The following is a 25,415-nucleotide window of genomic DNA, read 5'->3' as shown; positions in this document are numbered from 1 at the left end:
TAAATTCGAAACCACCACCACCCTCCAAGAGGTTGTCAGGACAATGTCCTGACGTCGTTGGCATCAAGCTTCACCATTTTTGGTTCGTCACTCCTTTGCCAGTGCAATGTCCTCGTGTCGCAGATTCGCTACCCGCCAATCTTTTGCAAATATACGTTTTTCACGTTCTGTTGCCTTTTTTGCTGCAGGATTCTTGTGACAAAAGAACGCAACGAAAACGGAGTCTCATCAAATCCATCTTGGCAAGTGAAAGCCGAGAGAGAGGGAGAGGGAGCCGAAAACCGGAAATACAAATCAGCGCGAGCAGGACGCAAATATACTTTTTCAGCTTCAGTTAGCGATAGCGTTTCCCGAAGTTCCGACAGGATTTGTCGCCATCCTGCATCCGGCAAGTTTGGCGAAAGTATCGCTCGTACGTAACACGTGCGGAAAAACGGTAGCGTTTCAGGGCGCCAAACTTTTCCCTCTCTGACAGGCGTCGTTTTTCACGTCCGTGAGGTGTATTTTTTCTTCTGTTCATCTTCCGTTCGCTTCTTACCTAGTGCTCGCACACATACACATACACACACACACACGCATGCACGTAGCTATGCCAGTTGACACACGGAAGCGGTATAAAAATCACCTTTACGGTTTATTCCCAACAGAGGGATGAAGAGATTCGTTCAAAGATTTAGGGGTGACGTAGTGTGAGTGTATGGGTGCGAGTGAAAAGCAATGCTGTGGCATTGTGAGTAAGAGAAGAAAAACAGGACGAAAAAAAAACACAGCTACGGCAAAATGGCTAGAAACGCCAGATGGAAGCGCTTCTGGCATTCGTCACGTTGATATGTTGATATGCCCCAGTGCCATTGTGAGGGTTTCCATTGCCGATGCCGTGAAAGAGAAAGAGAAGCGCGCGCGAGAGAGCGATTAGAGAAAAGGGATGATGATGTTGCACACTCCCCCCGCATGGCTGTGTGGATGAAGCGAGCGTGATGGAAGCAATCCCGGTGGCAAGATGAAATGGCACTGCCCTAGCGAAACAGCACCAATTGTAGCCTGTAGGTTGTGTCCTTGTGTGTGATTGTGTGTGCGTGTGTGTGTGTTTTCTTCGTCAACTTAACAGAGCAATCATTCCGGGAAAAGAGCAAGAGAGAAGATAGAAATTCAGGACAGATCGAAGCATGAGAGAGCAGTGGAAACCATCCGAAAAGAAAGCGCACCGAAGGACGAATGAACCCCAACAGCCAAAAACAAGACGGTACATAGGAAAAAAGCGAAGTAGATGATGACGCGAAGGATGACGATTGCGATTGAGACTGTTTGTGTGATGTGTGCTTGTGAAAGGAATTTCCAGCTGAGTAAGGGCACCGGCATTATCCTTGTTTGGCGTTTGCGATGGTAGATGTTTCGGTGATGTTTGTAAGTTCTTTTGCGTGTTGGCAGGATAAACACGGGCGCTCGGATGCGGTGGTAGTGGTGTCGCACTCGAATGGCGGTTGGCTGACGAGAGACTGACGATTTGACGGGCCTTAGATTTTTGGCAATGGTTGTTTGAGATGGAACTGCGCGATATGAAACAGTTCCTTACAGTTGATTTTTCAAGTTAACAGGGTGGAGGTGCTATGGTGCGTTAGAAGCATTTTTAACACAATAGTAAGGATATTAGCGTTTAATTAATATGATTCAAATATGGATATTTTTTAAAAAGCTTGCTGCAGCTATAAGGAAGTAAGAACATAAATTTTAAACATATAACATTAATGCACAGCGATCAGTTGTTGTTTTTATCATAAAATTTGTTTAAAAATTTGGACCGGTAAAGATTCTACCAAGTTTTCTGGCTATGAAATAAGAACTATACGAGAAAAAAATATTTTCAAAACATGATGTAAAAGAACTGCACAAGCTAATGCCTTTGTGTCTCGCGTAGAGAGCGATCCATTGTCAAAAGTCTTCAAACTAATGTCTTTGTTCACTTGGCACAGTAGAACCATGTGTACAAAGGAGCGTAATTCTTACCAAAAAACGATATCCCGTACCGTTCGTCCTCGAGCATGCTCAAGCGACGAAAATTATTGATTTTAATTCCGTAAATTAAATTCTCCTGATTCCACCATTATCATTCAAAGCACATCTCTGCCACGACTCAGCCCTTCTGCTGGTGAAGAAATAAAGCATGAACGTTGCGCATCGTCAATGAACATTGGAAGGGTAGAAAGGATTCGTTTGGTATTTACATAAAAGTATCATATCTGTACTTGAGTGGAAGTGATGTACTACTTGCTCACAGTTTCGGCCATTTACCCCGATCCAACCGAGCCTGTGGTGCGGGATGGTAAAGCGAGCATGTCATTTCCCATTTCTGGGCGTCATTCCGATGTCGGGACGACAAGATGCGAAATCGAGCTGAACTTAATCTGGGTGGCGTCTTTGTTTGTAGGAAAATTAGCCATAATATATTAAGATAAGTTCTCTCCTATCCTTATCGCATCCAACGAGACAAACGTGTAGACAATAAAATTAGAACCAAAAATTTAAGCAATTAAATTTTACGATCCTTTGTCTATGCCATCCCCGAGACTTAATGGTCCGCCGTACTTTGCTCCCAACAGCGCTCGGCGAGTAACCCACATTGGCTGCGTATTATTTAAGGTTCGAAAGTTAAAATAAAATGATAAGCTATTATTTTGAGCATGCCAAATCAAACAGGTTCTTTGCCTTTAGCCTTTTATCATCATTTTTATGACACGTCCGCTAGCAACAGTTTTAAACCGTTCACACTCTCAAAGGTGCGCGATCGATTGATGACCTACGAAAAATGCTACTTAAAGACGTATCGGATCAATAAAGAAAATTTATGGTATAGGCACCAGTTGACACCGGTGACGCTTGGTGTGAGAAAACAAAAGTTGGCACTTTTCAAAATCACAAAGCCAGATGAATAAATTAGAGTTCCAGCCGGGTGTTCCGAAAGGTGTTTTTTTGATGGAAAAGCCGTAAAACCCGCATTCTCTTGCCCATCTTACGTACGCTCCCAGCCGCTTTTCATTACAAAAGTTTCGATAGAATTTTATTCCTGTTGGTGGCGTTGCTTGAGCGCTTCAAGTCACCACACGAGTGTATCGGTTTTGGAAGCGATTTTAATGGATGGATCCGCCGTTCGGCGTATTAGGAACCTATTATCGAACGCCCGAACGTGGAGAAGGTAAGCCAAAGATGCATCAAACGTGGCCATAAAACTGTACAAGCAATAAAATGTTTTATGGTGTTTATCTTTTACCATTCATGAGCTGAGTGATGGCGCGTGTGACTTCGTTTAAATGCGCTTGTATTATGGATGATCAGAATGGTGTGTGAGTGTGCGAGAGTAAAGATTGTGTAGGAGCCTTTTGTTTTCAAATTTTAATGTTAATTTTTTTATCAAAAGAAGTGAAAGTAAATAATCGCTATGCAGAGGACTTAAAATGAATATAGGCCGAAGAAAATATTTTTTTTAAATGTCCACACACAGACGTAGTTTGATATTTTGGCCTCGTGTGTAGTCGTTATGAAGTGATATCAACCAAGCTGCATAAATATGAAGCAATAAACTAAAGCATTTGATTGATCCAAAAGGTCACATATGAAGAATATCGTCCATAAAACCAATCAAATCGCCCTATCCGGCATTGATTTATAATACCCCGATCGGATGACGCTTGATTGTCAAAAACGATAGTTTGGGCGAATGGTTTTGTTTTGTCACAGATGGTCTTAAAAAAACACACACACACATAAATCGCTGGAAGTTGCTGAGACGAACGTTTAAAAGCTACCCCATGAATACGTGATGTTCCGTAAAGGCCACAAATCATACAGGAAACTGGTTAGAATGAATGACATCGGCAATAATTACGACGTAAATCACAGTGAAGATAAAAATTTGAAATGAGGAAACAGTCGATTTATCACTTTCATCACAGACACAGGGAGAAGAATAAAAGTTGCTTCTTAGAATCTATTTGTTCTGTTCAAGAATATTATAAACGACAAAAATTTAACCAGGATTAAATCCGAATATATTATTGCGCGACTACAAAAATCCGAATATTGACTACTCTGGACTCGTTTGAAACATGGGGCTCACAGCACAATACAATGATTCCTTAGTATTTTATTATATAAAACAACTCAATTAATAGTTTGTAGACAAGAGTTTAGTTTTATTCGACCTGAGCAAGCGTAGCCTGAAAAAAAAAACCAAAAACAAAAACACTTCGTCGTGATGAGGGACTATCAAGCAAGCAATCAGTCTTCCAAATTCGAACAACCTTAGAACACTCTCCTACCTAGCCGAACAACATCTTTATCGTCAGTTAGAAAGTATTTATCTCCTCTCTCTCTGTTCGTTCTCCCTGTTAGGTATAAATCACCTCGCGCACCTTGTGGCGTCTTGCGTGATGAAATGACTGTGATGGTTGCAGTGCGGGAATGCGGGTCTTGGTCCCGTATCCGCTGGTCACACGAAACGCTACATCCTGCTGATCGCTTAAGGCGGGTTCGTAATTATTAGAATCCTGCCAACGGAATGACGTCGAAAGCGAATGGATGATTACGTTTAAAATGGTATAAATCATCGGTTTTTGGGGTATTGAGTTGTAGCTTTACGTTTCTCCATTTCTTCGTCGGACTTTCATTTCTCCCATCGGGAATCGTTCGCCATGTTCGGCTGGAACCTTTCTTTCTTTCACGTACCGTGGTTCCAAATTTTATAACATTTGTCACGGATCATCCTGCGCGAGAACGCTGCCAGCAAACGGATCGTTGTCATATTTTATCCATTTTTTTTTATACGTATCTCCCAAAACTTGTTAAATGCTTTTGAATGTGTGTCCCTAGCTCGAAGCTTTGGTCATACACATTAATAGGAGCAAAAAAATGGTTTTATTTATTATCTCAACCATTACCATGGATAATTGGAGAACAAAAAAAAATGTTAAAGCGTACTGCATTTCCTGCTAGACCCTTTTTTGGAAGATCAATTTCGTTAGATTGCCATACAGAACAAATGGTGTACTGTATCGGCATCGAAAAACTGCTCCCCCGAAGCGTCGAATGTTTGGACAACGTGACCAAATCGAACACATATTAGGGATAGCGAACCAATGCCGTTGGTACTACCGTTTACCAAAGCATACTCTAATTACGACCGGCCCGGAACTATGCGATTGCTAAGGTCGGTACGCAAAACTACAACTGGAGAATGAATTGTTATCATCGGGCCGAATCTCTGCCATAGGTTGGCTCACGCTTTCAGCTCGTTTTTAATTCAGTGTTTCTGGTTTCTGGGTTCCGTTATGGTTGTTATCAATAATTCGTAAAAATATTTTCTCTTCCTTGCATGCACAGCACTGCAGCAGTTCATGCTGAAAGATCACCGTTTAGTGGACATGTTTCGTTTATGTGGTATCCCACCCGCCCCTTCTCTCTCTCTCTCTCACCCTTTCTTACAACACTGGAGTTTGTTTTGTAAATGTGTAAGCTTAAATGCTATGCCCCCTCGCACCCCGGACGTTCTTGCAGGTCGTTAAAGAACGGGAGGCACCATTACGTTTTCGGCATACCTTTTTGGTGCAGCCACCGAAGAGAGCAATACGGGCAGCGAACGTGCTTGAATATTATCAGAAACGGTCGCGGCTGAATCGACGGTAAAAATAATGCTTAAGCAATCGTTGCACCTTTGGATACGAATTAATCCAAACAGCAAATCCCACTCTCCTACCCCATGGACGAAACATGGCCACTACGCTCAACACCACCGCCGTAGCGTTGTCTGGTTGCCCAAAGCCATTGCCACCCCACCCTGATGAGCACCAGCACGGATCTGGTGCACGGTTTGGTTCCGTTTTTGCCAATTCTCAATATCAGTTTACACAAGCCCGGGTGGCGAACGCTTCGGTACGGGCGTGGTGGAAAGGTGAGCTACCGGAGGAGCGGATGCATAATTGGATGCAATAAAATGATTTAACACTTAAATGATATCATAATTTAGCGAAATAAATTGTTAATAAACGTTTTAATAAATACCAACATTAGGGCCCTATCTTAATTCAACATCTTCAGCCACTTTTTGCGTTAGTAAAACCGTGCTTACCGGTACCGGCACCGTTTTACGTTCGTCTTGTGGCAAATGGTCACATTAATGGGAAGCGTGGTAACTGCATTGGCTGTGGCAGAGAGAGCGAGAGAGAGAGTGGTGGATTTACATCTTGGTGCTTGCACAGGGAAGGTCATTTGTACAATGTAACGTTTGATGTCCTCCGTAATAGGTATGCAGAGTATCTGAGAAGTCTGTTTGCTGTGTAGCTGAAGGTGACATTTGTATAGATTTTATTTTAATCGACAAAGGTACTATTTATTGAACTGATGTTTGAAAGCACTTTTAGTGTTACTTAACAGTTACTTCAATAATATTAAATGTTTTTCAAAACTATACTGAATGTTTAATTATCTCAAACATGTGAAATTGCAGTGACATAAACATTGTTCGTTGGTTATGAGAATTGCAGGAAGGATCCTAGCTGGCTCGTTAGCAGCTAGCGAAAATAAAGTCGAAATATTCGCTATGGGAGGAATTTATGAGTAAGGATGGATTTTGATTAGTCAAATGCTTGGTAGCGCTGTCCTGTCAAAAGATTTGTCGATGTCATTATTGAACATTCCATTGTATGATCGAATGATATAGTTCGGAGTTGATTGAACGTACCTTCCTTATGCTGGTTGATTAGTTTGTCAAAGGATTTTGAAGCTTTTCGACCAATAATGGTTAATTAACGAAAGTATGCGTATGTTTCCAAAGCATAGATGACATTAAACTAAGAGAAGTGGGAATTAGAGTTATCATTAATATGCATAATAGTTCAGTCACTTTACTTTAAATTTTCGTAAAAGGAATTCTAAATGGCAAATGACTTATTTCTTGTTTAGTCAAATAAACAGCCCATACCTAATAGTGCTCACAAGTTTTTGAAGAAGTTTTTGAAATTGGTTTATTTTATTTTTCGTACATATCAGATAATTCAGCTGTTGGCACGTTACGTTGGTACGCTTTTATAAAATTGTTTCTTCATCAAACGTGCCACCAACTTGCTGTGGTTCGTTCCACAGCGCCATCTCTGTGGCTCTTTCACTCTCTCTCGTTCTCATTCTTTCTCTGATCGCTGCAGGATGCGCCAACCTGTCCTGTCGCTGAAAATGGGATTGTCACATTACCGGACGACCACCAGATAACGACCGTCGAATGGAATGAAACCTTTATGAGTGCGCGATTGGACGTCCCCGATGACGGGTCCCCCGATCGTTGATGAAAAAGCGGAAGCGACACACACCGCGCATGGATGTGGCACAGGAACGCGAGGCAACCAAGGCAGAACGACACAGGTAAAGGAAACGGCCACGATACACGGAGGGAAAATTAAGCATCGTAAAAGTTTTACGAGCTTTTAATTTCCGACGATAATATTCAAACACCAGCGCTAGCGCACTGCATTACCGTGGTAAAATGTATTTCAGTTCCCCTTGCTTGTCTGGATGGCTGGATTGATCCATTTTAGGTGAACTGGTCCTGCCGGGAAGAAACCGCTAACGACGACGACGGCGAACCATCGGTACACAGGCGAAGACCGGTCACCGACGGTGACTGGCGGTGGAGAATTGGTGGTACATTCATAACAATTTATGACAGTGAGTTATGGCATCGGGATTCCTGAGCTTGATATTTTAGTGTTATTGGATTAAAAACCATCAAATTGGAATGAAGAATCCCATGCTCATATCGCTTCAGAGAGTGTGGCAATCATTAAAGAAAACCAACGGATCGGGTTTTGGGGAGGTTGGGCGGGAAACGAATTAAAAAACGCAGATAAATATAAAAATCTTAAAGGTCCCAGCGGCGGAGAATGATACTCACCCTCCGCTCAATGATCAATCCTGCTCGATCGCGGTTGTATCGGCGTCCGATCGATCGATACCTGCGAACGAAGCCAGAGGGCGAAGCAGAAGAAAAGTGGACGGAGCACTCGGTGTGTCTCTGTTTTCGTTCCTAATGTTGGGATTAAAATCGTTGGGCATGTTTGACTAATTTCCGATCAGGTTACGCAGTTTCATTATGAAAAACAAGATCCCAATTTTGGTTTATGAAGCTTTAGTGATCTCTGTTATCTCAACGCGCATCTTGGTGTTCACGTGAAGCTTTCTCAAGCTCGTTTGGTTTGGGGATGTTTCTGTGTTGTTTTACTTGAATTCTATTGCTTGTCGGTGAGCCTAAGAAATTATATGGTTTTGGTGGTTATTTTCAATCCACCTCACATTTCCAGATTTGCAGAATAAGGAATGACTTTTCGGCGCTCTTTTTCGGGATTATTAAATTTAGCAATAGAATTAGAATATCTCTTCCGTGACAGAGGATTATAAATTATCAGCAACTCAAAGACTTCTTCTCAGGAAGTCCAATAATTTTATTTAATATAAATGATAATATAAATTTTAAATATACAATTCGCTTGGTCTAAAATATTTAAAAAAATTGAATGTTTTCAATGAGCGAGTGGAATTATTTTAACTAATAAAATAAATCCGTTTACTGTTGTCCATTGCGGCGTACAGTGTGTTTGATTGGAATGTGTGTACTCTAATTGGTGCGTCGAGCGTGGAAAAAAGAAACCAAATATCGTACCGCAACACACTTATTCCGGCCGAGCATATCCGTCCCAATATGCTCGAACGCCATGCTTTGATTTATGATTTTCTATAATAGTTGGGCAAGCGCTCTAGTGCTCTTCAATCAGAACGCCGCAACGTCGGTCGGTTCTTTCTTCCCGGCCACAACGAGTGGGTGAGCTGTGTTTCCATTGGGAAGGGATAAATCTTTCCCTAACTCTAATGCACATTCATAGCGGTAGCCCTTTTGGAAAGTTGAAACCCGCATCCAGCGGAGGTTTCACGACGCTTAGCCTCCCACGAAAAACGACGATCCGCTTTGATCGTCATGCTCGCGCAAGGGACAGTGCGTCCAACCGATCGACTAACCCTCATCGACAGACCCATCTCCGACCCGTCATCGATAGTCGTCATAGCTGTTGATCGTTTCCAGCAAAACGGTAGACAGCGGCCACATAAAGCAAAAAGGGGGCCGCCTTAACCTCGTCGCGTCAGTTCCCGGTCGCTGGTCCCAGTGTCGGAGTGTGTGTCGGTTTAGTTTGCTGCTGATCGGGGTGTTTGCTCTTCCCGCGCTCAATCTCTCGTGGCCCTTTCCCTTTTTGCCAGCCTTTCCCGTCTTGCTGTTTTGTTTCGTTGCATATAAATCATTCATTAAGAAAATGAAATGGAATGAATAGATTGAGTTAAGTATAAATCTTCATAATTTATGGTTTTTCTTTCATTGTGTTATTGATATTTTGTCCTCTTCTTTCCCATTTCGACTCTCACCACGTGTGCGTTTGAGATTTGTTTCGCTGTCTGCCGCTTCGGTTAAGATTTTTCTTTAAAAGATGCTGAAAAACACTCAAAGTCGTGTCAAAAACCTATATGCGCAGGGAAGCGGTACTGGAGAGTGGGTAAGTGGTAACATAACAAACATTCTTCATATTCCAGCACTGGCCAAACCAGGACCACGAGTTGATGGAAAGCATTCGTAATTTGTGGTGTTTTGGGTGTCGTAGGCTGTTTTTTATAGCTGCTCTTCTCACAAATAACTCCTCACCACAGCCGACAGTCGGCAAAGAAAGACTACCGAAGATTTGATTTGGCGTTTTTTTTGTTCGGCAGCAGCAGCAGCAGAATTGCAAAATGTTGCTGACAGAGTGGCACACGTTTTACGACACTATTGATAATGCGAATGTTTGTATCCCGTGCAGATTTCGAAGCGATAAAGCAAAACACGAAGGAAGGCGTTAGGTACAGGTGGCACGATTGTGAAGCGCTAACGTTTTGGCCGCTCGGAGGCGATTTGATTGGTGGATGAATAGTTTTAAATATGGATTTAGCTGCTTAATTTATGCGTTTTACATAAAGATGAGCCTCAATATACAAATCAAATGAATGGTGAATAATCATTGAAAGGTACAATAAATGGTATTGTTTTAATTATTGGTTGGTTTTTACGAGAAAAAAACCGAGGTTAGGTTTGAAATTTTATATATTCAAGTTTTTAAATAAATAAAGGAAAACAACATTTCAACCATTTTGCGGATCCCAGGATCAGTAATTCACTCAAACGTCTCATGGTTTACGAAACATGTCGTAAATTATGTTTCAAGCAATCTTATCCCATCGTGTCTTACTTTTGTGTCTTACTTTTAACCAAAACGAAAAAAAAAAACCTTTGCCATGTTTTTGCCTCGTTATGCAAATATCGATTTCCTGCTGATCAATGGTGATTAATTGAGCACCCATATTTCTATTCTATTTGTATTTAGGTTAGCGGCCGGATCTCCTCCTCCAGGCCGACGCTGAAATTTGTGAAATGAGTTTGGAATGGATTACTGATCGAACCGGCGTGAAACGGTACTACAGCCTTAACGACACATTCAATGGTTCGTCGCGGGCCTGTTCGTCAAGCGATGGCGAATCGAGCTCACCGTCACCGTTTACGGACACGGTGGTAGTCCTGTGTGGCTTGGTCCAATCGATCTGATACGAACGGATGTAGGCATCGATGGACGAACATTAATCTTAATTATAAATTAGAAAATTCCCACACTATTGTCGATAAAATGGCAGGTGCTTTAACGCTGGTTTTGTGGCGTTTGCAAATACATACACCGACCGTTGGACTGAATCCCTTTCAATTGGTATCGATAGATTGGCGAGTGTGACAACTTGAACGCTCGCTGGACATCCATTGGAATGGTGCGATTGATATGTAATTGGTTGAAACAAGATTGAGTTACAAAAGCGGGATATTTCCTATTGAAATTAATAACGTAGGTCAAAAATATGTGTTGGTTTCAATATTGGTTTATATTTTAAATAATATGCTACTAATACTTAAATTTAAATAAATTGCTTTAGAAACAAAGAATTTATCGTATGAGTTTTACGACTTCACCGTACAGTGGACTAGTGATGATAGAGCAAGTCTTGTACACCGGAATAATCAATGTAAGGAATGCATGAAATACGCTGGCCAAGATTTCTCGAGTTTCTTTTTTTAATAGTTATATACTAAAACTGATAAAATGTTTAATTTATAAATATAAAAACGAGGAAATTTAATTAATCACTCATGATATAATAGTTCAAATCTACTTACAAGCCTACTTCAAGTTTTCGATGCGTTCAACAAATCATCTGCAACTTTTATCTTCTATTCGTAGAAGCCGATCCGCAACGAGCACACATGATGCTGCAATTCACAACAAACATTTCGTTTCCTTCACCTTTGTGCTTCAATAAACATTCTGCAACTTTCTCTTCCAAGGCCATTCTTAAGGTCTTCCAACGATGGTACAATATTGTTTCAGTATCGGGGCATATGTGTTGGTGAGGCGGGACTGTACGCTAGCATTAGATCGGAGTATGCGAACAGCATAGCGTGACGTAACCGACCATGGGGGTAGGTCGTAAAAAAGAAAAACGACGGACCGACTTGGTGTCAATCGATATTTCAAGGCCAACGGCGCAGTTATGTTTTTATGGGCATTTTCTTTCTTTCATTTACTTCCTCGTTTTCGCCCGAAAGACGCAACAAACGAAAAGCACCAGCCTACACACACTTACCCTATCGCGGGTTGACCCTCCCGGTGCAAGTGTCTAACCTATTCCACACATACCAGCTGGGCAGTCTACAAGCACCGAAATTTAGGCAACAGGCAACCGACGCTATTGCCGCTCAGCAAACCAACCTACCCATCTCACCCCGCTGCCCGACTTCGGAAAGCCTAGCTGCTGGTCCAGGAGAATCCAGCGAAGGAGAGGAAGGACTCCACACTGCCGCACTGAGCGGTGCGAGCCTTCTCATCGTGGACCGAACAACATTAGAATGTTTTATTGCACGCGTAATGATTTTTTCAACCCCCATTCCACTAACCTCGTTTCCTCGGCATTCATCGACCCACCCTACCCACCCTTGGCTTACTCGCTCGGTACCGGTAGGAGAGGATTTTCCAGGCGAAACTTCCTTTCTTAACGGGAAGCGGAGATTTTATGGCCATTACAGGGTGCGTGCAAGTTCGTGTGGCGCGGTGTGACTCTCTGTCTGGCCTTTCGTGGCCGGTTTCGTGGTCCGGGGGTGCGTAACGTTGCGTGAAACGGCGGCGAACTTAAAGTTTTATGCTCCTGCTAACGACTGCTCGCTTTAAGAGTGTTGAAGGTCAGGCCAATAATGTGGAAAAAAGGAGCCACTTAAGAGGCAGTTACGCACACACGTCGAGCACCGGGACGGACGTAATGTGCTACGAATAGTTATCACGTTGTCGGTCGCGGCCGAAACATGAGACGATACAAATTAAAGCAAAACGCACCGGGAAGACAGGAAAGCAATAAACAATACACCAATAAAACATGCATGATGCCGACGACATCAATCATGCATCTTGAATGCTGTGCAGACGTGGAAAAGAACACGGCAAAAGGCAATCGAGCAAGCCACACCTTTAAAAAGGGCGGTACAATCACCGTGAGTGGCGTCACATCACTCACAACTACATCAAACTAGCCGGTGTACGGGATGATGCTTGACACACACAACCACACATACACGTTCCGTACCGCTGTCAATTCGCATTGCTTTGATTTTGCAAGGGCGCTTGTAAACATTCTTCTGATACGCTTTTTCTCTACATTTGTATATTTTTGCTTTGGATGTTACATTCTGCAACGATCACTAAGGAAAAGTGCATCTGGGGAATATGGAGTACAAGGTCGGGAGCAATAAAAATCATGTAAAATCCACGATAAAACAATACCCACGCTGTACCTATGCAGCAGCAAAACAAACCATTTGGAACACCGTATGGCTAGATTCTATTGTTTGCCGTGTGTTGTCTTTGACTTACCCGCTGAATGAACAGAAAGTTGATACACAATTGTTCACACTTAAAGCATTGTAACCACGGTACACTTCACTTTTTCACCCGTAAACACAAGGCTGGTGTAGCACAACCACGACGCCAACATCGGAACTGTCAAAATCGAGTGTGCCGTTGACGAGACAGTGTTTGTGTGTGTGTGTGTGTGTGTGTGTGTGTGTGTGTGTGTGTGAGTGCGTTGGTACCGGGATCTCAGTGAGTGACTCCGTGAGTTTCCGTATGCCGAAGGGGAAGTGTTTCAGCATCTCAGCTGATTGATTAAAAAATGGTGCAATATTTGTTTGATAACGGAGCAGAGCTTATAAATCCTGGGAAAATAGATCTACAGGCTTCAAATCCGCTTCCGGCATAAAAGAATTGTTGAGCAATTTTATCATATATCAAGAGGAATGCAAACATTATTGGCAAGCATCAATTGGAGGACTATCTTCAAGCAAGTGCGTGTTTTCTGATGGAAGAAAAGGTTATTGAAAGAATTATCGGCTGTTTGGTATACGAGACGCACATCAGCACGCGACATGAACATGTTTATGCTTTTTAGCCAACGATTCTGCGTCACAATTGAAATTGACAATCAAGACAAACACAGCCGCAATTGTGAGAAACACACATACGACGGACGATGCACCGCCTGCGTTCCACAGTTACCCATGGCCGACACTGTCGCATGTTTGGTATGCTATTGCACCGAGATGGTGCGGACACATGAGCACATACACATAAAACCGAATTGTTTCTCTTTTTTTATTTCCATTTCCGCACAGTTGGATGTGAGTCAATCGGGCGGATTCCACGAGCAACGAAGTACAACACAACCGAACGCATCTGCACTGCAATCGTCTGGCCCGGGACAGTGTAGTGGTGGTTTTTAGTGTTTTGATTCGCGTTCAGGTGGTGGTTTCGTTCGGCAGAGTGTGTTTTTCGCACAGTTCGCGCTATCGTTCGTGGCTTCCGCTGACTCGGAGCTGAGGAGAGAGGTAGGAACATTTAAACACAGTCACCTCGCACATCACCAGCTCTATGTACGGCCGGATGCTGTGCTTTCGAGGTGCGGGCAGAACAGTACGAATGCGATGCAGTTAATCGAGAAATCGTTTTCGAACGATACCGTATGGGAATCACTCAGCAGAAGTGAACGAAAGGAATGAATAAGCATACTTTCTTCACTAACATTTCAGGAACTTAATGATAGTTAAACAGTTCCATTCAGCAAGTAAGATTTGCTCGTAAAAAGTATACAATTTCTTGATGAATAACCGATAACATACTTTCAATTTATTCTTCTTGGATAGTTCAAACACTCATACGCTCACTCCAGTAGCAATTGATTCTTAACAAACGCTCATACATGGGTCTGTGTATGTGCATCCTATGTTCTATCAATCTCCAGAAAGGCTTCAAACTACTGAAGCTTGTTGAAATGCGCATGCTTGGCACAAAGTTTTAAGATTTTCGTTATCTGTATCTTCGTTCCTGTCAAATCAGAATCGTCTGAAACTGTACGCTACGTTCGATATGGCGAAGCAAATAGCAACGGAAGTAGTTGGTAGAAAGTAAACAGTTAATAATTTTGGTAGAAACTTGGTAGAAAGATAATTTTTAATAATATTTTTAGTAAATTATTTATTTCGGATAGCTATTTAAATACGCAAGACTTGGAAAATATTATTCGCATAAAAAGTAAGCATAATACATCCTAATTAATTCTATGTTTAAGACGTAGCTCAGTTTTAAGGACGAGCAATTCTTGCTGGTAATACATGTCTTCAAGGTTCTTAAAGGTATTTATCAGTTCAAAGGACAGTGTTTAGTGTTGAAGCATTTTTTTTTGTAGAATTTTACATCAACTCCTGTTTTACATCACTTATTTTGCATGAAGTCCAACGGTTCGGGGTTTGTTAGAAATAAAAATAATTAATTGACAAATGGTATTTGTCAAAGCATCGGGAGGTATTTAAATCATTGAAGAACGATTTCTCTCTGCAAAATGAACAACGTTACACATTCCTTACACATTTCGCTACGCCCTTGTATCGGTATTTCGCGCCTGTCGTACTTGAAGCGCTGCTGCTGTCCTGTAAAAAGCCCGCTCACACTTTTCGCAGCCGACCGGTTGTCGCAAATCGCAAAGCGCTCCCGCTGGTGACGGTGGAAATTGTCTACCGATTGGTGAGTTAAGAAACGAGAGCAAAAAAAAAGAAACGGAGAAAAGAATTTCCTTTCTTTTATCGCACCTTGATGCATTTGGTACGGGCAGCGGTCTGGAATGTAACGATGCAGTCGATACTAGGTGTAAGTGGACAACGGCACGGATGCCGTGTGCATGCACGGATTGTCAGTCGTATATGGCCCGAGGTTGTAGCCAGCGTTGTCCTGTGTGTAGTGAAATTTTCCTTCGTTCCTTCTTGTCCTGTTCCTGCCCGGTGTAACAGTGCCTGCGGGAGTCTAGCGCAAACCGGGGAAACAGTGTTGCTTGAAACATGAGCTACGCCTGAATGTCGATCGATCGAAACATATGTTAGGAAAAGTTTCCAACGGCTCTTCCTTCGTGCTGTCGACAGGGTGGCACTGGCAGACCACTCTACGCCTTCCACCTTATTTTTTGTGCAACACCTGCAAAAAAATGTGTGCCAGTTCGCCCAGAGGCTAAGGATTGCATGTGGCACGGTCCGGTGGAAGCAAGGGGTCCCCCGGCAAACCAGCCGGAGGTGATTTGTGGTTACGGTGATGGGCCACATAGGGTTGGCTCGTGTGTAGGGGGACCTGGAATGGTAACGTTTCTTGAGGGAGTTGTGTGCAATTTTCTGCCGCCATTGTTGATGATCGCTTCAGGGGACAGTTTACGATTGTGACAGGTGTTTGCTGTTTCAGCGGTTGAAGAGAAGGTTTGTTTGATTTGTTGGTGAAACACAATTTCGCCTACCGTTGCAGTTTTCAGGGAGAAGCAGCTGAAAATTGAAACAAATGAAGTGGCTTGGTGAGGAATTTCCGAAGCGGCTCCAGCAAGCAAACAAGGTGAGGCATAAATTTTTCAAAAGCAGACAGAAGTTTAAAACACAATCATGAAGATTGTGCGGCAAGCTTTAGTACTCTCAGAGCTACGATCTCTAAAGTGCTTAAATAATGTACCAAACAAAGCAAACAATAGAAGCAAGTATCACAAAAATGCATTAGCTGCTGATAATTGCTGCCCAAACAGGCACCAGAATCCATTCCAGAGATTCCATATTTGTAACCAAAAGTAGCTACCGTTCTTGGAGTACAGATAACCAGAACTTGCCTATCACTCGATACTGCTCGATCGAATTCTACGTTTATCGCACCAGCACTACACCCATTTACGTAAGGAGGCTAATCTTAAAGTTGTGTGTGTCAAAAATAGAACCAATTAACCAGTATGCCTCCGCAGGTGGAGTTGCCGATACGTCGCACGTTGATTGCCGCACCAGAAAACTCGACACGCTTGTGCCCTGTTTGCGATCGAACGGCCGTATTTAAGTCACTTTCGATGTGCGCTAGCAATGAAAAATGTCAAAACTGCCGCAAATTTATCTTCGAAGCGCATTGAGCCGGTAGACATGAGCAATAGCTCGTGGCTATCGTACGTAAGGGTAATCACGAGCAGGTTTCGATAGTGTCTGTACAGTGCGAGCCTGCGAGTGCTAGTGGAGGGCGATGTACCGAACAGGTTTAAAATAGGCCCAGACGGTGGAAAAGTGTACTGGAGCGCACATGTCGACTGGCCAACGTACGTTTAAGTCTTCCATGATGCTGCCCGTTAGCAATTGCAACCACCCCGTTGCTTACCAATGACGATGACGTCCGGATGATGGCTGGTTTCAACGGATTGGCAGTGGGAAATGAAATTGATAGCCCCTGGTTGGGGTTGAAATGGCGGCCGCAGATGCTTCACCTACCATCATTTGACGTTTGTGGAGTGTTGTGACCAACCGAACCGTCTTAAATGTCGTTCGGCGAATGGGCGCGCGCTCGATAAGGGCTTGATGGCTGATCGAACACGATCAATTTGATCGTTGCTGCTTCTTAAGCGCTCCTCTGTCGCGTATTCACGCGAGCTGATACTGTCGTGGCGTTGAAATGCATTTAAGATGTTACGATCCGGTTTTTGTACCTCCAATCGCGAATCCTGTTCCCTAACGCTTCCTGCGCTTCGGATGGGATAGTTTGGTCGATGGATGAGGAATGCGAATAAATTATGGTTATTTAAGATGATAAATTTTCAGCACCGAGATCGAGATCAGCCATTAGCTTCGCTGTGTACGGTGGCGATGCATGCGCACGGCCCAATCCAATCTGAAGCCTCCGATCGGGCCGCCGGAAATAATGTTATGCATGGTTGCTTCCTTAGTGATCGATTTTCGGTACCCGGGTGTTGAAATGAGTTAATTTAACCCGTCTCGCCAAATGGTGCAGAGCTGGACACTGTCAGACTGAATATTCATTCGAAGGAAACGGGGGATTGATTAACACCCGCGGATTTTGTCAAGCGCCCAAGTTGCAGTGTTTGGCTTGTTTTTCTTTGCGCTCTGAGATTATCAGATTTGGTTTCCAGCGCCTGGTTGCCACTGGTGTTGCGTAGTGGCGTTTTAAGAGACAATGTTTGTTGGAAGTTTTCTGTTTTCAGTCGATCGTCGCATTGACAGGTAGCTTTAAATAAACTCTTTTCAGTGGGTTTTAATGGGGATTGTTTTCTTTGGCTTTTGCTTATATAAATGCGAATTAATCTTGCCTTTCATGACTGTCGCTTGGACGCGATGAAGTCCGCCCACCAGCCAGGGTGAGGTATTAACTGTCCATCTTTGGGAAAATGTCAGTTTCAACCGAGCATGAGCTGTCTGATCCTTTTGAATTGAATAATGTCCAGCCAAATGTTTGCATTTTTAATTAGCTTTAATTTTAATTAAGGATTGTTATGCATACCTTCATATTTAATTCAAGAACTTCACTTCCTAGCAAGGAGTAAAATAATATAAAAATTGGTTTGATTCCTGTTGTTCCTCTTCATTTCATCATTCAACTTTCTTATTTTAGCTGTGCTCTTATTCTAAGCATAATATAAGCCAATTTCTGAGCTCTCGGTTTGAACTTCCAGAAGAACTTTATTGCATAAATGTCTGCTACTACTTTTCCTGTAATCCAAAAGCTGTCGAAGGCATTAAGCACGTCATTATATTATTTAGCAATTTAACTGCAGATGTCTCGATACTGCTGTGATATAGCTTACAGGGATCACTTGACAGGGGTGCTTCAGAGAACCGCAATACCCATAAGCCTTGAATGGCGAGCGTTCTTCGCCAGTTCAGTCATTTTTGCTTTGTGTTTCTGCTGCAGTCAGCTCATCCCTTTTTTGTTTTTCAATAACCCTCCTTTTGCGCGTGATTTTTACTCGCCGCACTGAAGGGTGGTGCCGATAAAATGGAAAGGACACTGACAAGGAAAAAGAAAGAATAAAACACTGTTTCTTCACGATGGATGATTCTAAAATGTAATCAATTCCTCCACCAATCAACCTTCTTCGTGTGCACTCTCCTTCACTCTCTCTCTCGCGCCATCCCCTTAGCGAGTTTCATTTGAAATATGTCAGATCCTTGATTGTAGTTCTTTGTGTACGACTGGCCGGGTGCACGCGCGTGTGTGTGTGTTTGTGCTGGTCGGGATGGATGTCTGGGCAGATAATTTAAGAGAAGCATAAAGCAAATGGCGAAACCAATTCCTCTGCCCATAATAGGTAATTAATCAAACCACGGCTGAGGAAAGGGAGGGTCAAACATTCGAACGCACTGGATGATAAATAATTGCCTTTTTGCCCGGCCGTTTGCGCGATCCGTACAAGCACGAGAAGCATGCGGCTTTGGTGAAACGAAACGGAATGAATCAATGTTTTGAATTTTTGGTTTATTTTTTAAAGCGATCAGTGTGAAGCTCATTGCGAACTTCCAAGAACCAACCAATCCCGGGCTGAGGAAAGAAGAATAAACCATGGAAAAATATAAGGAAATAACAAAAATAGCAGACTTTTTTTTATTATACACTTAAAGATCCATTATAGGAATTAGTTTTGAAACATACCAAAGCATAATATAACTCCAAAGCCAACTGAGTCCGAAAGGTCCGCACCACATATAGACATTGCTTGCGCGTGAATCATCGAGCTCGAAGTTATCAAAACAATTGAAGCAAACCCCTTAGCCATCGCGCGCGGTGCGCTGACGTTGATAAATTGACATTGAAGAAACGGGCGAATGTAAAGCATAAAAATTGATTGGTTTCTTCTGCTGGCCCAATCAGGAGAGAAGATTGCAACCCCTGGCCTGGCAGCACTCGTGCGCCTTAGCGTAATACCCACCCAGCTTCGCTTTCATCAACTGTGGCCGAATGGGTCAATTCCCGATGCCTTCTGCTTGATTTGTATATAATGTACCATTGTGTGTACAAAAGGGGGAAAATGCTTGCGGGGCGGACCGAGGAGCTGTGATCAGCGACGGGAACTAAAAAACCCTTACCACTCACCAAATGGCTAGGTCCATCTTTCATCGAGCTCAGGTTTGACGTTGGAAACCGCTTCTCTCTCTCGTCCATCGGCCAAGCGAATCGGCCAAGCTGTTGGACACCCTGGTTATCCCTTTCCCTGAAACAATCACTGTTCCTAGTTGCGGTGCGAGTAAGAAAGAGTGCTGCCGAACCGTCTCCTAATACGACGAATCCAACGAGCGCGGCCGCCGGTGGTTACATGGAGACACACAGCGCAGGAACGCCGAACAAACTCTATTTGTAATGAGAGATGACAATGATTGATTACCTTTGCGTTGGCTTCGAGTTTGATTATTCACTCCCTTTTTCCGACCGTGCTGGAACATCATTCGGTATTGGTGTGTGTGTGTGTGTTGGTTGATGGTGTTTGTAATCTGGCAGAGCGAATGTTGTGTTTGTTCCGTTGCAGGGTGCGTTGTGTGAGGGATTGGTCGGCCATCGTGATGCGACCATCAGCGCCATTATCGGTGCTCGGGTGAAGCGGGGGAAGATGATGAGGGTAGCGAAATGATACTGTATTTTTGCAAGAAGGAAAAGCATGTACTGTGTTTGGTGGGGGGATGATGAGAGAACTCTTCTGATGGCAACCATTTTTTGTTTTGCTAGGAATAGGTTTTTCTTACTATATCTAAACATGTCTAGTGTGTAAGTCCTAGCATGAATTACTGCGCCATTAAGAGAAATAGCAATAACGCTGTAGAAAGAAAGCCGGAATATTCTCATATTCCGAATAATGTTTATACTTCAAACTCATCCTTCTGTTAAATCAAACATGTCAACACAGTACCTTCTCATCGCAAGCATTTCATCCACAGCAGCAACAGCAACAGCAGCAGCTTCAAAATACTAATTATGTGCAACTGATCGATCAAAAATGATGAGCGCCCGATTAATCGCACACATCGCACAATTTTGCAGTTTCCCATTGATATGCTGATCAAACCTTGGATCCAGATATTTTTTTTCATCCTTGCGTTGGTTAAAATATAGTTGATTAAACCCAACTGTTCGGACATTCGGGTCGGACAAAGGGTATACACAGGCGTGCGAAACGAACGAACTTCAATCCCGGACCTTTTGGGGGTGCAGGATAAGATCAAAGCGGCCATCATCGTGAAATCGGTTCTGCTCCTCGTTCGAGTGGTGTGAGCTGTTTTTCATTCAATTATCTTTATTTCAATAATTATAACATTAATCAATTATTGATGCGTGAAAATGAATTGAAATTCTACGGTAATTTTAACTCGCCGCGGTGATGCGCTCTAGTGGCACATCCTGGAAAGTACTCACCTTTTGCTTGGTGTACAGTGTCTGGGTAAATTTTGTGGGGTTGAATTGTTGGCCCTTCATATGAATGAATCGACATCACCGGCTTCCCCTGTGCTTCGTGGGTATTTTTTGAGCCAGCTGTTTAAATGTTTTTTGTTTTCTTTTACGTTTTTACTTAATGCTGCTATTGTTAATTAAATACATGTCTATGAAGTATCTTCCTGCTGGATCAAATATCACGGAGAGAAATATTTAACATACCAGTTGAAAAAAAATTTAAAAAAATTGTTTTTTTTTCAATTAAACCTTATACACAAGTTTTAATTATTAAAAGGAAGACGCTAAGTGTATAACAAACAAAAAATAAAAATTATGGAAGTTTTGTAAAGTAATGAAACAATATGCAGTTCCAAGCAATATACAATATTAGAATACAAAAGAATGTAAACAGCAGTTCACAAACAATTTCGAGCTAGCTTTAAAACACCTTTTGCTTACTGCTGCAACAAAATCTTCAGCAATGTTTAAATAGAGCTCCACGCACCCCATACAGACCACCCTTGCTGTATAAAATATTCACTACCCGCGGGCTTCCAATTTTCTGCCTCAGTACATTTGTCAGGGACTGCGTGCTGAAGGGAGTAATTTAAAGTGATACTGCGTGAACCTCGCCATCCGGACTGCTGCGGAAGTGCGAATTTGCTGAAGAAGAAATAGCTTAAATAATTAATAAAAAAAAAGCACGACGAGAAGCAAAAAAATATATTCGTGCTTGTGTTTTTTTGCCTTTCCTTTGCGTTTGTTACACAGGCCGACCCTATCGTTTGGCACTATTGAAAAAACTGACCAGTGGGGCCGCGTGTTTGCATCCCGGAGTTCCCCTGTTGCATATGCATGTTTGATCCTGTCGGCTGATGATTTCCTCAATTAGCAACAGTGTGCAAGAGTTGTGCAGCAGCAAGTTTCGCATCGCAGCAAGGATATCGCAACGGCCCTGGTTGAAGGTGTGAGAGCTTCAACAATAGCAAGTGAACAGGGGAGAATCCCAAAAAACTATAAAACAATATACAGTAAAAGACAAAAATTGACCATCAAAACCAACACAAAGCTTGTGGGAAACAGTGGCTTGCAAAATACTGATTGTTGTGGTTGTTTTGCTTTAACGTTTGGGAATATCCTTTTTTCGTGTAGCGTATCGGCGTGTTTTTTTGTTTGCTTCCATCAGCAACAGCGTGTCACGCTGGATTTTGCTTCGACCCCCGAAGCCGAAATGGAGTCCCTGCATGTCTGTGTGTGTGTGTGTGTGTGTGTGTGTGTGTGTGTGTATGGGATAGATTGATATCGTTTAGGCAATGCCGCCGTACTATGTACGATGGGTGCGAGAGCGTTTGTATCGCCGTGTATGTTATATTAAATTGAAATCGGCAATTTGACAAAATCGTTTCATGCTTCTGTCCTGCAGCAATTTTGGTTGCTTCCACCAGGAATGTGTCCATTCATCTAGCCGGGTTTCAGCTGAAGCTCGGAAGCGAATGTGTGAACCGCCGAGGGTTGACAGGAGTAGCAAAATAAAAAGGAGTAGCAGGATAAAAAAAAACGAAAAAAATGCTTTTTCACACGTACAGATTGTTCTGCCCACCACCCACCACCAAAGCTGTGGGGCCTGCTGATTGCCTGTATGTGTGTGTGTGTGTGTGTGGTTAGTAGCGGTTAAAGCGTAAGCCTCATGAAATCCTCTTTTTTGCGCTTCCGTATGAAACATGCCGGGGGAGTTATTGGGTGTTCCAGCATAAAGCACACGTCTAAACGTGCCCATTCTCATGGGAGCCTTGGTTTCTGACCCTCGGCCGAGTGCATTGATAGTTGTTTTTTTTTGCTGTTGTTCTTTGCAATCGTTTATGGACATGTGAAACGAGAATTGTTTTCCGTTGGGGAAATGGTGTGTGTGTGTGTGTGTGTGTGTGTGTGTGTGAGTGCGTTTTTTTGTTACCACCTTACTTGTTTGTGCTGTACCGGACATCATCTCATCACAGCTAACACCTGTTGTACCATTAAGGATAAATTAATGCGCTCTAACATCTACATCGATCAAACTAGCTTTCAGGAAAGTTTCTCGTGTGAAAAAGTACGTTGTTTTTTAAGTTAAGTAATGTTGGTTGTGATACGTCGTACAGAATAAATAGATTATTGGTTTGTATCGTGACTTTTATATAGAAAATAATATTGCAGCGTTGGCAATTGGGCGTTGTGTCATTAAGGCGAAATAGTGAGGCATATTCGGACGGTCCTTCATAATCATCCAATATTATGAAATGTGACCTTAAAATGTAACAGAAACTGTAGTTTTATCGTATCTTTCAGCCAGAGTTAATTTCACTACTCGATCCTTGGGATAATCACTCAAGGATTGTCTCAACTGATCTTAATAGTAAACTGTATGATAAACCTGTTTTGGATGACTTGTCAGAAAGAGATGTCAAAAGCATTTATTTTGAAGACAGCCTTGCCCAAGTGGGAATGAATTGTTAATTTAGGAATCAATCAAATATTAATGGGTTGAGATTTCTGTTTTTTTGAGATTTTTTGGAGCGGTCCGGTGGCCGAGGCGATAGGGGCGCCGGTCTTCACACAGCAGGACCGGGTTTCAAATCCCTTCCATACCGCCTCCCTTCCGTACGCTGACTACTTTGCTACGGATAAATCAAGTCACAGAATGCCAGAAATTGCAGGCCGTAGAGCTTTCGAGGTTGTAGTGACACCGAAGAAGAAGAAGAAATTTCTGCAGCAGCTTAACTTTCATCGTTACTCAAAATAATCTAGATGCTTAAAAATGATTTTAGTGATGAATTTTATTTTCCAACCATGATCATCTTCTTTGCCATCGCTTTTCAATATTTTTGCTTTCTATCGAAACTCATTAAAGAGTCACAAAAAATCAAAAACTCAGACACACACATCCATCGGTGCCCCGACAGAGTGGCGGGATGTCGTTAATTTAAAACTGGTAGCTGTTAATTTATGCTTCGGTTTGCAGTTTTTACATCCGCTGCCTCAATCGCACGGAAAGGGATTATGCGACAGTTGTGTGGTTCCAGCCGCGGCAAAACAGGTTCCCGGTGTTCACGTTTCACGTTGTCCGGGCATGAATCTCTTCGGTCACTTCGGACGACCAGACTGCCTAACACCCGAAGCGTGCAGCCTTGTGGCAATCCAATCGAATCGTAGTGGTGGTGGTGGTGGTGCTGGTGTAGATGAAGATGATGACCGTTGATTGGTACCGGGCAATCCGTGTCGAGTAGTGCGCCAGATCTACGCCCTAACCAAACGATGGAAAGCTGCAACTGTCGTGCTCCGAATTTGGGTGCAGTGCTTTGCCTCATTCGCAGCTAGCCGATCGTGGCAAATGGTGGATCGAGTTGATGAAGGTGGCATTTTCTTGATTGTTATTAATTGTTTTGCAGGATGCATCTCGGGCGAGGCGAATGGCAAACGCGATATGCCCTGACATGAACGTACGCCATGCGGTCCGTGATGGGAACGATGAGTTTTCGTGCTGAGAAAATGTTTGTTCCAGATGCTCGTCAACACTGGTGGGGCAACGGCACATTCCATCGTGGCGTTCCATCGTGGTGCATTTTTGCAGGACGCGCATATGCTGCTTGCTGGACATCAGCTAAAGCGGGGAGGTGAGTGGCTGTTCAGTCGAGCGGACAGGGTAGATGGATGACATTCGTGCATCGCGTGCTGGCGAGCCCGAGCAACGCTGACGATTGGCCGAGATTAAAACAGGATTTCTCGCAACAGAGCGCTCGTGAGTGAATGGCTCCCCGACAGTTGCTACCGGCAATGATTTTATGCTTGAACGCAGAAGGGCAAGAAGACCACTAACCGCTAACAGATCGAAGAAGAAACGGTAGAAAAAGAAACAATCGGAAACATATTCACATTCCAGCGGGTGAGCTGGAGATAGTTCCTTTACCCAACGTGAGATGGCGCTAGCAGTATTAATGGATGCAAAATTGACAAAATCTTGCAAAAAAAAAAAAATGCAAAAACGGTTCTAGAAAATGATTTCTTGCTAAGTTTACTAAAACATTCTAACGGTTGAAGACATTAAGTATTAACATGTTAAAAGATTTTCTCATGAACCTTTACAATAAGAATACATAAACATGACAAGTAAAATTAATTCTACAAAACTAATTGAAAAGAATAATTCCAAATTATTCATACAATAAAATCGATTCCTTCAACAAGATGCACAGTAATAAAGATGAAAACAAATAAATCTTCTGCTCGTCGTAGAAGCAGACAAAAAGCATTCTTCCTGTTACCATCCGTTTAAGTGGGCCAGTTTTGTTGTACTGTCCATCAGTGAGCCATCAACTTTCAGTCGCCCGTAGCAACCGGTAACGATCAACCAGTGTCAACGTGCGTCTTTAATGATCAACGCAGCTGAAGAGGAAGAAAAAAAATGCGAACGCCAAAGCCCTGTCGCGGCGTTAATCAACGCTCCATCATACGGACGGACGAGTCTGGGAC

General features: G+C 42.9%; 1 protein-coding gene and 2 long non-coding RNA genes across 12 annotated transcripts in view; 2 read left to right on the top strand and 1 right to left on the bottom strand.

Moving 5' to 3' along the window:
- LOC118512431 (zinc finger protein Xfin) overlaps positions 1 to 13,153 on the bottom strand; it is a 57,386-nt gene extending 44,233 nt beyond the window's left edge. Inside the window, exon 1 of one of the 2 annotated variants that reach the window (XM_036056890.1) lies at positions 13,020 to 13,153. The gene's annotated coding sequence lies outside the window, so the exon portion shown is untranslated. The remainder of the gene's footprint in view (positions 1 to 13,019) is intronic. The other variant, XM_036056889.1, reaches the window with a different exon arrangement.
- On the top strand, positions 1,421 to 11,044 carry LOC118512432. Of its 8 annotated transcripts, none has more exons than XR_004906298.1 (5): positions 1,421 to 1,713; positions 5,374 to 5,941; positions 7,191 to 7,404; positions 7,537 to 9,578; positions 10,440 to 11,044. It is a non-coding gene; the product is annotated as an uncharacterized LOC118512432 (long non-coding RNA). The 8 variants fall into 8 exon arrangements; XR_004906297.1 differs by lacking the exon at positions 5,374 to 5,941 and adding an exon at positions 2,115 to 3,190; XR_004906296.1 differs by lacking the exon at positions 5,374 to 5,941 and having other exon boundaries at positions 1,421 to 1,638.
- Positions 13,154 to 13,276: 123 nt separating the features above from the next.
- On the top strand, positions 13,277 to 25,194 carry LOC118512433. 2 transcript variants are annotated; one of them, XR_004906300.1, is made up of 3 exons: positions 13,277 to 13,726; positions 13,817 to 14,029; positions 24,335 to 25,194. It is a non-coding gene; the product is annotated as an uncharacterized LOC118512433 (long non-coding RNA). The 2 variants fall into 2 exon arrangements; XR_004906301.1 differs by having other exon boundaries at positions 13,817 to 14,265.
- The last annotated feature ends 221 nt before the right edge of the window (positions 25,195 to 25,415 follow it).

The sequence above is a fragment of the Anopheles stephensi genome, chromosome 3 (assembly GCF_013141755.1).
Source record: "Anopheles stephensi strain Indian chromosome 3, UCI_ANSTEP_V1.0, whole genome shotgun sequence".
In the NCBI taxonomy this organism is placed as follows: domain Eukaryota; kingdom Metazoa; phylum Arthropoda; class Insecta; order Diptera; family Culicidae; genus Anopheles; species Anopheles stephensi.
The sequence above is the reverse complement of the archived record's forward strand: the minus strand, read 5'-3'. Positions and strand labels throughout refer to the sequence as shown.